At 42.3% G+C, this 12,617-nt stretch overlaps 1 protein-coding gene across 1 annotated transcript in view; it reads left to right on the top strand.

Moving 5' to 3' along the window:
- Window positions 1-12,617, top strand: part of Cntnap4 (contactin associated protein family member 4) — a 279,574-nt gene that overhangs the window by 7,010 nt on the left and 259,947 nt on the right. The window lies entirely within an intron of this gene.

The raw sequence follows: 12,617 nt of genomic DNA, 5'->3' as shown, positions 1-12,617 counted from the left end.
TAGATCCTCTGAAACTGGAGCTAGAGGCAATTCTGAGCTGCCATGTGTGTGCTGAGAACTGAACCCATGCATGTCCTCTGCATGAGCAGCAAGGGCTCTAACCTCTAAGCCACCTCTCCAGCTCTTACAGTGCATTTATAAATGAGAACCATGTTTGGTAGACTGGGTGTCATTGCATTATATTAAGTTGGGAGAGTAGGAAGCACCTTTGCTGTCAGATTTCAGTATTCAAATTTCTTCAGTGGGCTCCAAGGCTGTCGTCTGAGTATGGATTCTGGTCTGTTGTCTTTACACATATATGTTAGAGCTCTGTGACTTTCATGGCTGGCCTTTTTGTTTTTATTTTTTTATTCTTTGTTTTTATTGCACTATACATTTTTCTCCATTCCCCTCCCTTTCTCCCCTTTCCCTTTCTCCCCTTTCCTGTGACCCCCCACTCTTCCAATTTACTCAGGAGATCTTGTTTTTTCTCCTTCCTATTTAGATACATGTATATCTCTTTTAAGGTCCTCTTTGTTGTCCAGGTTCTCTGGGATTGTAGATTGTAGGCTGGTTTTTCTTTGTTTTGTGTTTCTATAGTTGGGGTTCCCCAGTCTGCTAGCAACTAGTTCCAGTGGTCTGGTGTTGATAAAGACCCAGATCTGCTCTACAGATACAAGAGAGGTGCTTTTGGTTTTCAATCAGCTTTCAAAAGGTGGAGTTTATTTACTTTTTAATTTCTTAGTTTTTTGTAAGAATGTCTTTTACAAAGGCATTCACATACATGGCATCTAAAAACACAGATCAAGAAATTATGGCATGTATGCATGTCAAGTGCATTCCTTGTCGCCCTAGTAGCTTCATGTGGTGGTTGGAAGGAAAGTATGTGCCGGGCTTTTTGCCCCTTTCCAATGGAAGTTTTTGTCATGGTTCATGGAAAAGCACTACTTTGACAATAAAATTGGGGGAATCTCATAACAGGATGTAAAAATGAGCCTGTTTATGTTACAGTTAATGAGTCATTCCAATGTAATAATTGGAAAAATGAGTGAAGCCTGCAAACATTTGACATTTTAAGTAGCTCAAAATTAGTAACTATAAAATTTTTAATGCATAATTATTTAATAGTGATGGGATTGATCTAGAAGGGTTTTAAATCACAAAAGAAAAAAATTGCATAATATGTACCATATCTATAGCTCTAATTGCTTTTTGTTTAAAAAGTAAATTTTTCTCATTAGCAGTTGTTTGGAATAAGACATTATGTGCTTTGAAACCACAAACCACATATTTGTTTCCATGACCACCCTCCCAACTGGCAATTATGGTGCTTAAAAATGGGATCATAGGTTGATATTAGTCTAGAAGTAATGTAAATACATAAATTCACTTGTCTTCCTAAAGTACGTTTGTTGTGTAATTGCCAGACAAGCTATTATTTTATTACTTGACTTAGCAGTTGCAACCTACAGAGACTGATCTTGAATGTCCTCTGAATAACGGCTCTACTGATGAACTCCTAAGAACTGGTCCTGAGCCAAGGGTTGGTAGGTTACTGGGTGAAGTGGGCAAACATTTGAGTCTCTTGGTTCATGACAGATGTTCTCCCATCTTCCTGTTAGTATAAACCAATACCTACCAGACTAATAGAGGGAGTCCTGAGGAATTTGGGAAAATTAAATTTTTAGGCTAATATCTTTGCTTTAAATATCTCATATTGATGTATATATACACACACATATATATAGACAAATATAGACATATACACATGTATACAAGCACACACGTGCATAAAGTTCTTAAGACTTGTCATTTAAAATCTGTTGATTGTCAGGAGACAAGGGAAATAAAAGACATTAATTCAAAAACTTAAGAGACTTGAGTTGCTGAGATAAAATTACCAAGTGTGTGTGTGTGTGTGTGTGTGTGTGTGTATGTGTGTTGAAAGGCATTTAGGAATGGATTAAGGATTGGAGATTTCAGGACTTACCTATAGGGGATACATTTTGAATTAAGTGGTGTTAAGACACAGAAGCGAGTTGTGTTTCACTTGTTGTCCATACCACCGTCATCTCTAATATGGTTATAAAACAGTATGTGAAGACAGATCTCTTACCATGATGTGAACATTGTCCAACATGTATATATGTAAATATCATACTTTCCCCCATGAACATGTACAATTTCCTCGTCATGAAAAGAAACCCATCACCACTGACTTGGTTAGTGTTAGCTCAAATCGACTCAGTCTAGAATCATGTGGAAAGAGTTTTCATTGAGTAATTGTCATCAGGTTGGTCTGTGCGCATCTCTACGAGGGATTGTCTTGATTATTGATTGGTATAGGAGGGCCCAGCATGCTATGAGTGACCCCATTCTATGGGTAGGTTGTCATGGGCGGATTAAGAAAGGTTGAGCCTAAGCAAGGCAGCAAATAGTGCTCCTCCATGGTAATTGCCTGCCAGTTCCTGTTTGAGTGTCTTCTCTGACTTCCCTAGGTGATGGACTGGGAACTGGAAGTATAAGCCAAACAAACCCCTTCCTCCCCTAAGTTTCTTTTGGTCAGAGTGTTGTATCACAGCAACAGAAAGGAAACCAGAACAACACCCAACAGCCAAACAAGAAACAGTGTGTAGAATTAAAATATTACAAAATAGGTTAAGTAAGGTGGTGTTCAGCTGAAGCAGGAGGATTGCAAGCTTGATATCAGCCTTGGCCATATAGTAACTTCAAAGTTCAAGGTCAGCTTGGGCAATATGACTCTAGTTCAAAGGAACAAAAATAGAGGGAACATAAAATGAAGATGGGGTGGCGGTGGGAGTCTGAGATGAGTTGGAACTAGCAGTTGGAGTACCTATGATCAAAGAATCTCTTCGTATACATGTATGAAATTCTCAGAGAAGAAATAAAAAAAAATTACAGTAAAAAGCCCAAGGGCAATCGAGTGTAATAAAACTTTAACAGAATGTCTTTGGAGATCCTGTTTATATCTACCCTGAACATAGACAACTCTATTCATCTGTTATCACTTCAAACTCCATTGTTTTGTAGGGCATGGTATGATTATCCTAATATTTGACTCAACTTTCCAACAGCCCCTAAATTCTAGCTTTTGTCAATGTGACATAGAGGGTGAGAGAAGAATGGCAGGAGAGGTTCTGGCTTTACAGCCACGGGACAAGTTGAAGCATAATATAGCTATCAAAGACTGTGCAGTGGAGTGAGGCTGGTACCCAGGGCAGGGCATCGCACACGAAGTTCAGCATTTGCCACATCGTTCAGTTTTATTGCTCAATTTGGGCTGATTTTAAACAGGAAGAGTCTATCTCTGAGGCAGAAAGCTGTATGGATGCTCACTGATCCTCATAGTTCAGGATTTATAATTCATATTTACATTTGCCATGTTTTAGATGTTTAGAACTTAATTAAAAGAACATGGCTAAAATAAAAGCAATTCTGTCTAAATTGGCGGCAAGGGAATTCTGTGTGAGGTTATAAAGCTGCTCAATTAGGTGCCTTTGTGGCACAGCGTGTATGATTCCAGGCTTGTTTGAACTGTTGTGCTTCCTTGTATAGACTATCGTACCGCCCTGTTAACTTGACACACGTCTAAGATGTCATGATTGCTACTCCTCGAGTATCTTGAGATGTATAATCTTTCCTTAAACTGCTACCACCAAACAATTAAATAAACAAACCATAAATGATAACAACAGCAACCCAGATAATTCAGAAAAAGAGTTTATGTAAAACAAAAAGCAAACACCGAAGATAATTCTTGGTTTTCTAGATTAATGGCATCCTTTATCACAAATGGAACAAGGAAACATAAACAATTTCCTAATCAAATGTGTCATCAATTGAAGAGAGGGGAAAGAAGTGGGCTCGTAAAAAATGGGGTATAGGATATTAAGGTAAAGTAAAATTATATTCATAATAATTTGTTCTGCTTAATATGTAAAAATGAAATCAAATTCTTTTGTTTTTTAAACTGGTCCCCCTTGTGAATGACTATATTTGTTTTGAGGGGAAGGCTTGTCATGTGCTTTTCTGTGGAATGGCGTTTTTTTGGATAAATGTGTATAATTGTAGCATAAACCAGATTAGTGAGAAGACCATGGATGTGTGTCATTAATCACCAGAACATTCTCCAGAGACGAAGCCAGGAAGTTCTCTGTTCCTCTGAGTTAGCAAAATTGAGCCTCCTGTGATCATGTTCCTCTTTCATTTTCCTGGATATAAGGGCGATCTGGCTGTGACATCTGTCATGTTTAGCGATTGCCAGGAGTGACTTGGCTGATCTGTCCAGTGTGGCAGCTGTCCCCTCTTCCTTCCTTCTGCCCTCCCCCCAGCATCCCCATTTTATCCATTCCTTGTTAGGCAATATTTTAAAATATTATACATTATTGTCTTTTTTAGGTAAGCCTGATAAAATATGTCCACAAATTTAATCAATGTTAAAGTGTTCAGTTTTGGAGAAGAACAGGTCTTGCTTTACGGTAGTCTCACTGCAGCGAGGTTGTTTAGATGTGTAGACCAAAGTCAGCAGCATGGGGTAATCTGTGTGCTGTACAGGAGTCTCCTGTCTTCCTGTTCTTGCCTGTGCTTACTGCTCTTTCTTCCTCAAAACCCAGCTGTTAGCCTGTGTCCTCCACCCTCCCTCTTTCACTCCTCACCTCTGCTGTCTTTGCTTTGGTAAGCCCCCATATGCTCTCCCCAAATACTTCCGGAAAATTTCATAAATGTCATTTGACTTTTTATTATTGCGGAAGGGGACACACATGCCACAGCATGAGTTTGGAGGTCAGAGGCCATTTTGGGGTGGGGGGTTGGTTCTCTCTTACTAATTTTAAGTGAGCTCTGTGGATGATCATTTTAGGTAGGTGGGCAGGCTTTCACATAAGTGCCTTTACCAGCCGAGCCATCTTACTGGGCTCTGGAAAACTTCTTTTCCTGTATGTACAATTGTATGTGTGAGCATGTGTGTGTGTATGTGTATGGGTATGCATGTGTGAAAATGTGTGTGTATGGATATGCATGTGTGAATATGTGTGTAGGTGTGTGTATGGGTATGCATTGTGAACATGTGTGTGTTTGGATATGCATGTGTGAATGTGTGTATGGATATGCATGTGTAAATATGTGTGTATGAGTATGCTTGTGTGAATGTGTGTGTGTTTGGATATGCATGTGTGAATATGTGTGTGTATGGATATGCATGTGTGAGTGTGTGTGTGTGTGTGGGGTATACCTGTGTGAATATGTGAGTATGGTACATGTGTATAGGTACATATTTTGCATGTTGTGGGTGCACTGTTTATGTTTGCTCTTGGAGGCTGATTATGAAACTCATCCTCCATTGCTCTTCTGCCATATTCCTTGAGGCAGGGTCTCTAAATCAACAGAGATCATTGGTATGGTTAGTCTCGGTAGTCAGGGTGCCGGAGATCTCTGTCTCTACCTTCTGAGGCTGCAATTAGAGGCGGGCTGCTATGCCCACCTGGCATTTACATGGGTTTCTGGGTATGTAAACTTCGTCCCTAGGCTTTTGTGTCAAGGACTTAGCCACTGAGGAATCTCCTCAGCCCCAGAAATCTTTTTAAAGCCAATTTCATCCCTTCTTCTGTAGGGTCTTCCCTGAGCAAACTGCCTCAACTGTCATCAATCCCTGGCAGGAATCCTTTCTCAGGAGTGCTTACCTGGTCTGAGCAGGAAAGCTGGTATTGAAGAAAGGGTTATTTACAAAACTGTAAACTCTCTGAGAAGTGAAGGTGTTACTTGGGGAATGACTGTACACACACCTTCTGGTATGGTACCTGTGCTGGAGAAAGTGCTCTGCAAATGTGAGAGAAAGCCCACGCCATGGCTTGTGCTCTATTTTCTAGTTGAAACATTAGTGTTATAGATAAATCAGAAGGACATCTGTTATGTAAATGATTAAGAAATCCATTTATATTTGGTGGATTCCTCCTCCCTTTTAGCTAACCTTTTAAAGTTTTACCATTCTGTTTTCCTCCATTATATTTCATTCTGTTAGAACGAGCACATTTCATGCTGTCAGTAATGTTAGGATGTTCCCCTGGCTGACTGGCTGACATACTGTTTTCTCTCTCTTCTCTCCTCCTTTATCATTTTCTAAAAAGCAAATGCAACTGTAGTTTGTTAGGCTACTGGCTCAGATCATTTTGATTAAGACTCTCAGAGGAAGGGTCAAAACACCACACACACACTCACAGACATACACACACAGACACACACAGACACACAGAGAGAGAGAGAGAGAGAGAGAGAGAGAAAGAGAGAGACAGAGAGAGACAGAGAGAGAGACAGAGAGAGAGAGACAGAGAGAGAGACAGAGAGACAGAGTCAGAGAGAGAGATAGAGAGACAGAGAGACAGACAGAGAGAGACAGAGAGAGAGAGAGAGACAGAGAGAGAGACAGAGAGAGAGAGAGAATAAACTGACTGCTGAATAGCTACTCCCATCCTGGGTCTGTCCACCTTGGTAACAGTCCCTGGAAGCAGTCTATAAGTTGGAAGTTGTGCACAAGGATCTTCTGCTTCCCAGGGAGACATCTTCAGCTCCTTTATCGACCTTCATTTCAATTCCTCTTCATGAAAATTTACTTTCCCTTTTCTTTTATCTATTTTTTTATATTTGTTTACTTGTTTATTTATTTATTTTTGAGACAGGGTCTCTCAGTGTAGCCCCAGCTGGCTTGGTACTTCCTGTTCAGGCCTATAATTTACAGTAGTCCTTTTGTCTCGGTTTCTCCTGAGTGCCAATAACATAGACATGTGACAACATCCCCATTCTTTTTTATGTTTTTCTTTTTGCTTGTAGGGGCAAAAACAAGCAACAGCGACAATTCAAAAACCAAAGCGTCCGACCCCTTCTCTACTTTCCCCCTTCCTCACTGAATGTCCAGAACGAACCAGCAGCTTCCCTGATCTTATTTTCCAGAAAATGTAAACATGATGTTTCCTGTTGCCTGGAGCGGGTTTTGCCAGCCTTGATGCATTCTTAACTTTTAATTTCCTCTTTTAATTGCACACATGCTTGTTTTTTTAAAATAATGATGTTCTTATAAAACTGTATCACGTCTTTTCAGATTCTTTTCATGCTTCTTCCTTCTCAGGGTACACGTTTGTGATTTTTATTGCTAGAGTTGTAGAGTTTGCGGCTAACCACTAGTGTTGACGTATGCTGTCATTAACAATGACAGCTATTCCTTTTGCGTTAGGCTCTGTGGGCTCTAAGGTGGTGGAGTGTGGATTCCTCTTTTCATTTCCTTCCCACACAGGCCTGTGAGACAGGTGATGGCCCCTTTACACACTAGGAAACTGAGACTTGGAAGGTTACAGAGTTGACACGTGACCTCAAACCCTCTGGCTTCACTCCCATCCCCTGGGAGCAAGTTCATCATCTTGTCCAGGGACCCTGCAAATATTCTCTTCTGAGTGTTACAGCATACTTGTATCTTTTCTCAGGGCTTCCTTTTAGGCATGGTGAAGCATGATTAATAAAAACTCAGAGACAGGTATTGGGGTTCAACCTGAAGACCAGAAAAGCAAAGGAGCCAGCCACTGACTCTTACCTCAACCTCAGTCCGAAAATGGTGATCCTGCCTCCCGGAAATCTCAGAATGAAACTTAGACTGAGTGCTGTCTCCTCCCATTTTATATTCTTCTCTATTTCTGGGATTAAGGGTGTGCACAATTACTGCCTGGTTACTATGGCAAGCTAGTGTGGCTACTGGGATTAAAGTTGTGTATCATTGTGGCTACCGGGATTAAAGTTGTGTATCATTGTGGCTACCGGGATTAAAGGTGTGTGTCATTGCTGCCTGGTCTGTAAGGCTGGCCAGTGTGGTTGTTTGACTTTTCTGATCTTCAGACAAGTTTTATTTATTAAAATACAAATGCAATGCCACTACAGTGTGGCCCATTGCTCCTGTTTTAAATATGTATTTTAGGAGCTGCAGAGATGACTCAGCAGTGAAGAGCATCTGTTGCTCTTCTGAGTTTGGTTCCCAGCACCCATGTGGGGTGGACTGCAACTACCTGTAACTCCAGACAAGCTGATGCCTTTTACTGGCATCCCAAGGCCCTACATTAACATGCACATACTCCCTCCCCCTCCCCCAAATACAGACAGACAGACAGACAGACACCCCATGGGCATAAACACATTAACATACAGGCGCATGCGCGCGCGCGCGCGCGCGCACACACACACACACACACAAACCTACAGGCACACACACATAAACATACAGGCACACGCACATTCACATAAACAAAATAAATCTTAAAATATGTATTTTGATTTTAAATTGATGCATAATAACTAATGTGTTTCTGGTGCTGCAGCATGGCATGATGCATGTATACAATGCATAAGATGAAGCTAACTGGGATATCACCCGAAATATGAACCATTTCTCTGTATTATGAAGTTACAAAATCTTCCCTACTAGCTATTTTGAAGTAGTCAATTAGTTACTATCAATTACAGTTATATCCTGGGGGTTGTTAGTTATTGTTTTCTCACCGATTTAACGAAATGCATGACAAAAGCTGCTCTGGGGGTGAGGGTTTATTCCAGCTCACTATCTCAGAGCAGAGACGGCATAGCAGTGCTCATGGCAAGGGGAGCAGTTAGCAGAGCCTCTCGTGTCTTTGTGAACAGAAAGCATAGAACTAGACTTGAGCTGGAAGTGGGCTATATCTTCAAAGGTGAACTACTTCTTCTGGCTAGCTCACAGTCCCAATGCTTCCATGGCCTCCCCAAACAGTATTACAGCTGGGGACCAAACGTTCAGATCCGTGAGCCCGAGGTGGGATGCAGGGCACATCACGTTCAAACCTTAGCATGTCCTATTGGACAAAATGATTCCTCTGTCAGGTATATCCATCCATCACTGTCCCCCTGTCCTCTGCCCTCTCACGCTCTGGTAACCACGAATACATTGTCTCTTTAATAAGATCAACATTTCAGTTTGCACATGTGAACAAGACATGGTATTTGTCTTTCTGTGGTGTGATAAATTCTAAGACGATTCTTCTGTTGCCTTCCCCAAATCCTGCCACTTGTATTTTAACAGGAAACTTTCTCACTGCTTAGAGAGAAACAGTAGGCTACAGGTAAGCAATAATACAATTTTATCCTTTTTAAATTTTTTTCTCCACACTGTCTTGCTTCCTGTCACGGAAGATCCATATATTCCCTCTATAGTTCTGGCCAACACCTCCTAGAACAGCGTATACAAGGTTAAAACTGCCCAAGGCACGAAGACAAGCTGGCTCCTTCCTGCAGTTGTGTACTGCCTGGCTGAGCGCTCTGCTGGCTTCATTGCTTTCTTCCATCCAAACCTCTCTCCTCCCCGCTGTGCAGAGGCACACTCCTTATGGCTGCGCTGTGCCTCTTCTAGCACCGCCATGACAAAATATAACAGCTTACGTGCCTAAAGTAATAGCAATTCTTGTTTTCCACACTTCTGAAGTCCAGGATCAAGGGCAGGGGCCAGGGTTGGCTTATGGTGGATCTTTTCTTTCTATCTTGTGATGACTGCCTTCTCCCAGTGTCCTCAAGAACATGGTAGTATGTTTAAATTTTTATGTGAGTGTGAGAATATATATATATATATATATATATATATATATATATATATGAGTGTGTGTGTGTGTGTGTGTGAGAGAGAGAGAGAGAGAGAGAGAGAGAGAGAGAGAGAGAGAGAGAGAGAGAGAGAGAGAGAGAGATTTTTGTCTTTTTCTATTCTTATCTGAACATTAGTCTGTTGGTTTAGGGTACCACCCTTAGGACATCATTTAACTATAATTGCCTCTTCCATTTCCCCTTTCTAAATACTGACACATTGGCAGTTAGGATTCCACAAACAAATTTTGGGGGGATATATTTCAGTCCATGGTTGAATCTTGCACCTGCCTACATAAAGTGTCTGTTCTCTTCATCTGAAGAGAGATTCCTCAAGTTCAGCAGCATATATTTCTTTTACACATTGAGGCTTCTTTGACACATTGAGAAATGAACAAAGACACCCTCTGTTCAGACGGCCCCTCTTTAGTGGCACTGCTGATATCACTCCTAGTGTGCCCATCTATTGACCGGTTGTTATAGGTTCGCTACTGTCCTGTCTCTTTCTTTTTATCAGCACCTTGTACTCTCTACCCAGGACCCGCCAATACCCATAGGAAGTGTGCACACTAATGCTACAAAAAAATTCCTTTCCATAAACTCACAACAGTTCCGTATCTTAGAAGGAAGCCATTTCCCTTGAGTACATCACTGTATTTCCAACATTCCTTCCGATCTTCTCAGGTATCCAGAGGGTGGTAATTTATTGCCCTTTGTCAAAATCACCTCTGTATTTACCACCATTATTCCCTTAGCTGTTAACTCAAATATTATTTTTATCCCCTTTCAATTACGCTCCTCTTTATGCTGCGGAGCTCCAGTGCTGGGGTGATGCACTCTGAGTATGTTGTGTTTAGCACCCCTTCCACTAAAGTGGATTGCCCAATTTGTTTTCCCAGGTCCTGTTCCTGAATCCCACAGCACAGCGTTCTCTCTCCATCTCCATAGGATCTCTCCATATCTATCCACAAACAAAGAAAAGCACCAACCTATTACCGTTAAGTTTTCATTTATATTTTATCACCTATTTGATACTTTTGTTCAACGTACTATCCATTTCCTCTTCCAACTCCTCCCAGATCTACCACCCCTTTCCTAACAATCCAACTTTGAGCTCCCCCCATTTTTTTAAAAACTCCTAAGGTCCAATTTGTGCTTCTCATATACTCTTGGATGTATGTCCACCAACTGGAACGTGATGGGCCTACTTGAGGCTCCACACTTAAAGAAAAAGGACTCTATCTCTCCCAGCAACTATCAGTTGCCAACAGGCTCCTCATCTAGGGGTGGGCTTTGGTGCCACCGGCCTGCCTCCGTGCTGGACTTTTGTCCGACTTGGGCTGGCACATGTTTTGTGCCTGCTGTCACACTGTCTGTGATTTCACATGTATGCCTTTCCTGCTCTGTCAGGAAAATACTGCTTCCTTGTCACCAACCACATCTGGCTCTTAAAATCTTCCTGTCCATTCTGAAATGGTCCTTGAGGAACGGGAGGTGTGATATAGATGCCCCACTTAGGGCCGTCTGAAGTCTCCTGTTTTCTGCACCTTGACCAGTTGTGGGCCCTTGTAATTTTGCTTTTTTAAATCAATTTAAAACTTGTCTAGGCTTAAATTTGTCAACTGTCTTCTGAGTGGTGGGAGCCAGGACAGCTGTTCGCCATCTATTATTTCACTCCATGTAAACACAGCATCTGTTCCTGCCCAGTCTTTCCTCCTCTGTGTGCTCCCTTCCCTTTGGTTAAATAAGCTGGCGGCGGGGGGGGGGGGGGGGGGGGGGAAGGGTGAGGGGGGACGTTTAGTAACTCATCAGATACATGTGCTCTTCCTCAAACATTTCTCTATTTTGAGCCAGTTGGCTGTTTGTTGATTGATTTTTGAATGCTCTCCGTCTACCCGTGTCATCTCCAGTGGTCACACCTCCCTTGGGAGTCCTGTAAATTCTCTAAAATTGCAACAGCTTAAGCCATTTACAAATGTCAATGTCATGAACTGTTCAATGTCGTTCTCTTACTGAATCGGGGCATCCTCCTCCGAAGAAGACGTTTAAAGGCACGGATAGTTCCTCCACCCTCCCCTCCCCGCTCTGGAATTTATAACCTGTAGGGATGGTTTCTTGTGTCTTCCCCAGGGTGGTCTCTTCCAGCATGAATCAGCGGTGGTAGGGAGAGACTGTCATGTCTGACAGATCTCAGAAGCCCATCTGTCACCCTCCAGGAAACCCCCTCACTTATCAATTGGTCTTGTCAGTTACATGTGCAGGCATCTCCCCAGCCCTGAGAGGTGTCACCAATCTTCCCTACATGTGTCCTCCTCAGAGCTCCTGCCTGTGGCCTCAGGTGGGCTGTTCCGGGTGCCAGCTCCCAGCTGTCACTCTCTGTGGAGTGTCTTCTTCAGGTGGCTTGAATCATGTTCCTGTGAAGAATCTCTTCACGGCAGCATTGCTCCTCTCAGTGCCGATGTTGAGTTTCCCAGGGCAGTTTAGAGTCCTCCCTCCCTCCCCTCCCTCCCCTCCCTCTCCTCCTTCTCCCTCTCCCTCCCTCCCTCCCTCCTCTCCCCTCCCTCCCTGCCTCCCTCCCTGCCTCCCTCCCTGCCTCCCTCCCTGCCTCCCTCCTTCCCTCCTTTCTTTCTTTCTCTCTTTCTTCTTTCTTTCTTTCTTTCTTTCTTTCTTTCTTTCTTTCTTTCTTTCTTTCTTTCTTTCTTTCTTTCTTTCTTTCTTTCTTTCTTTCTTTCTTTCTTTCTTTTGACAGGGTTTCTGTGTGTAGCCCTGATTGTCCTGAAACTTACTCTTGAACTCACATAGATCCATCTGCCTCTGCCTCCCGAGTGGTGGGATTAAAGGTGGGTGTCATCAATGTCCAGCTACAATTTTCTTCCTTCAGGAAAAACATGTATTTCTTTTCATCTTTTAGAGGAAAAGGTTCAGTGTTTCAAGGGCACGGTTATTGGTGCTTTCTGCCTCCCCATTGTTAGGGAAATCTG

Source organism: Chionomys nivalis, chromosome 21, assembly GCF_950005125.1.
Source record: "Chionomys nivalis chromosome 21, mChiNiv1.1, whole genome shotgun sequence".
Taxonomy (NCBI): domain Eukaryota; kingdom Metazoa; phylum Chordata; class Mammalia; order Rodentia; family Cricetidae; genus Chionomys; species Chionomys nivalis.
This window is presented reverse-complemented; position numbering and strand designations above follow the sequence as displayed.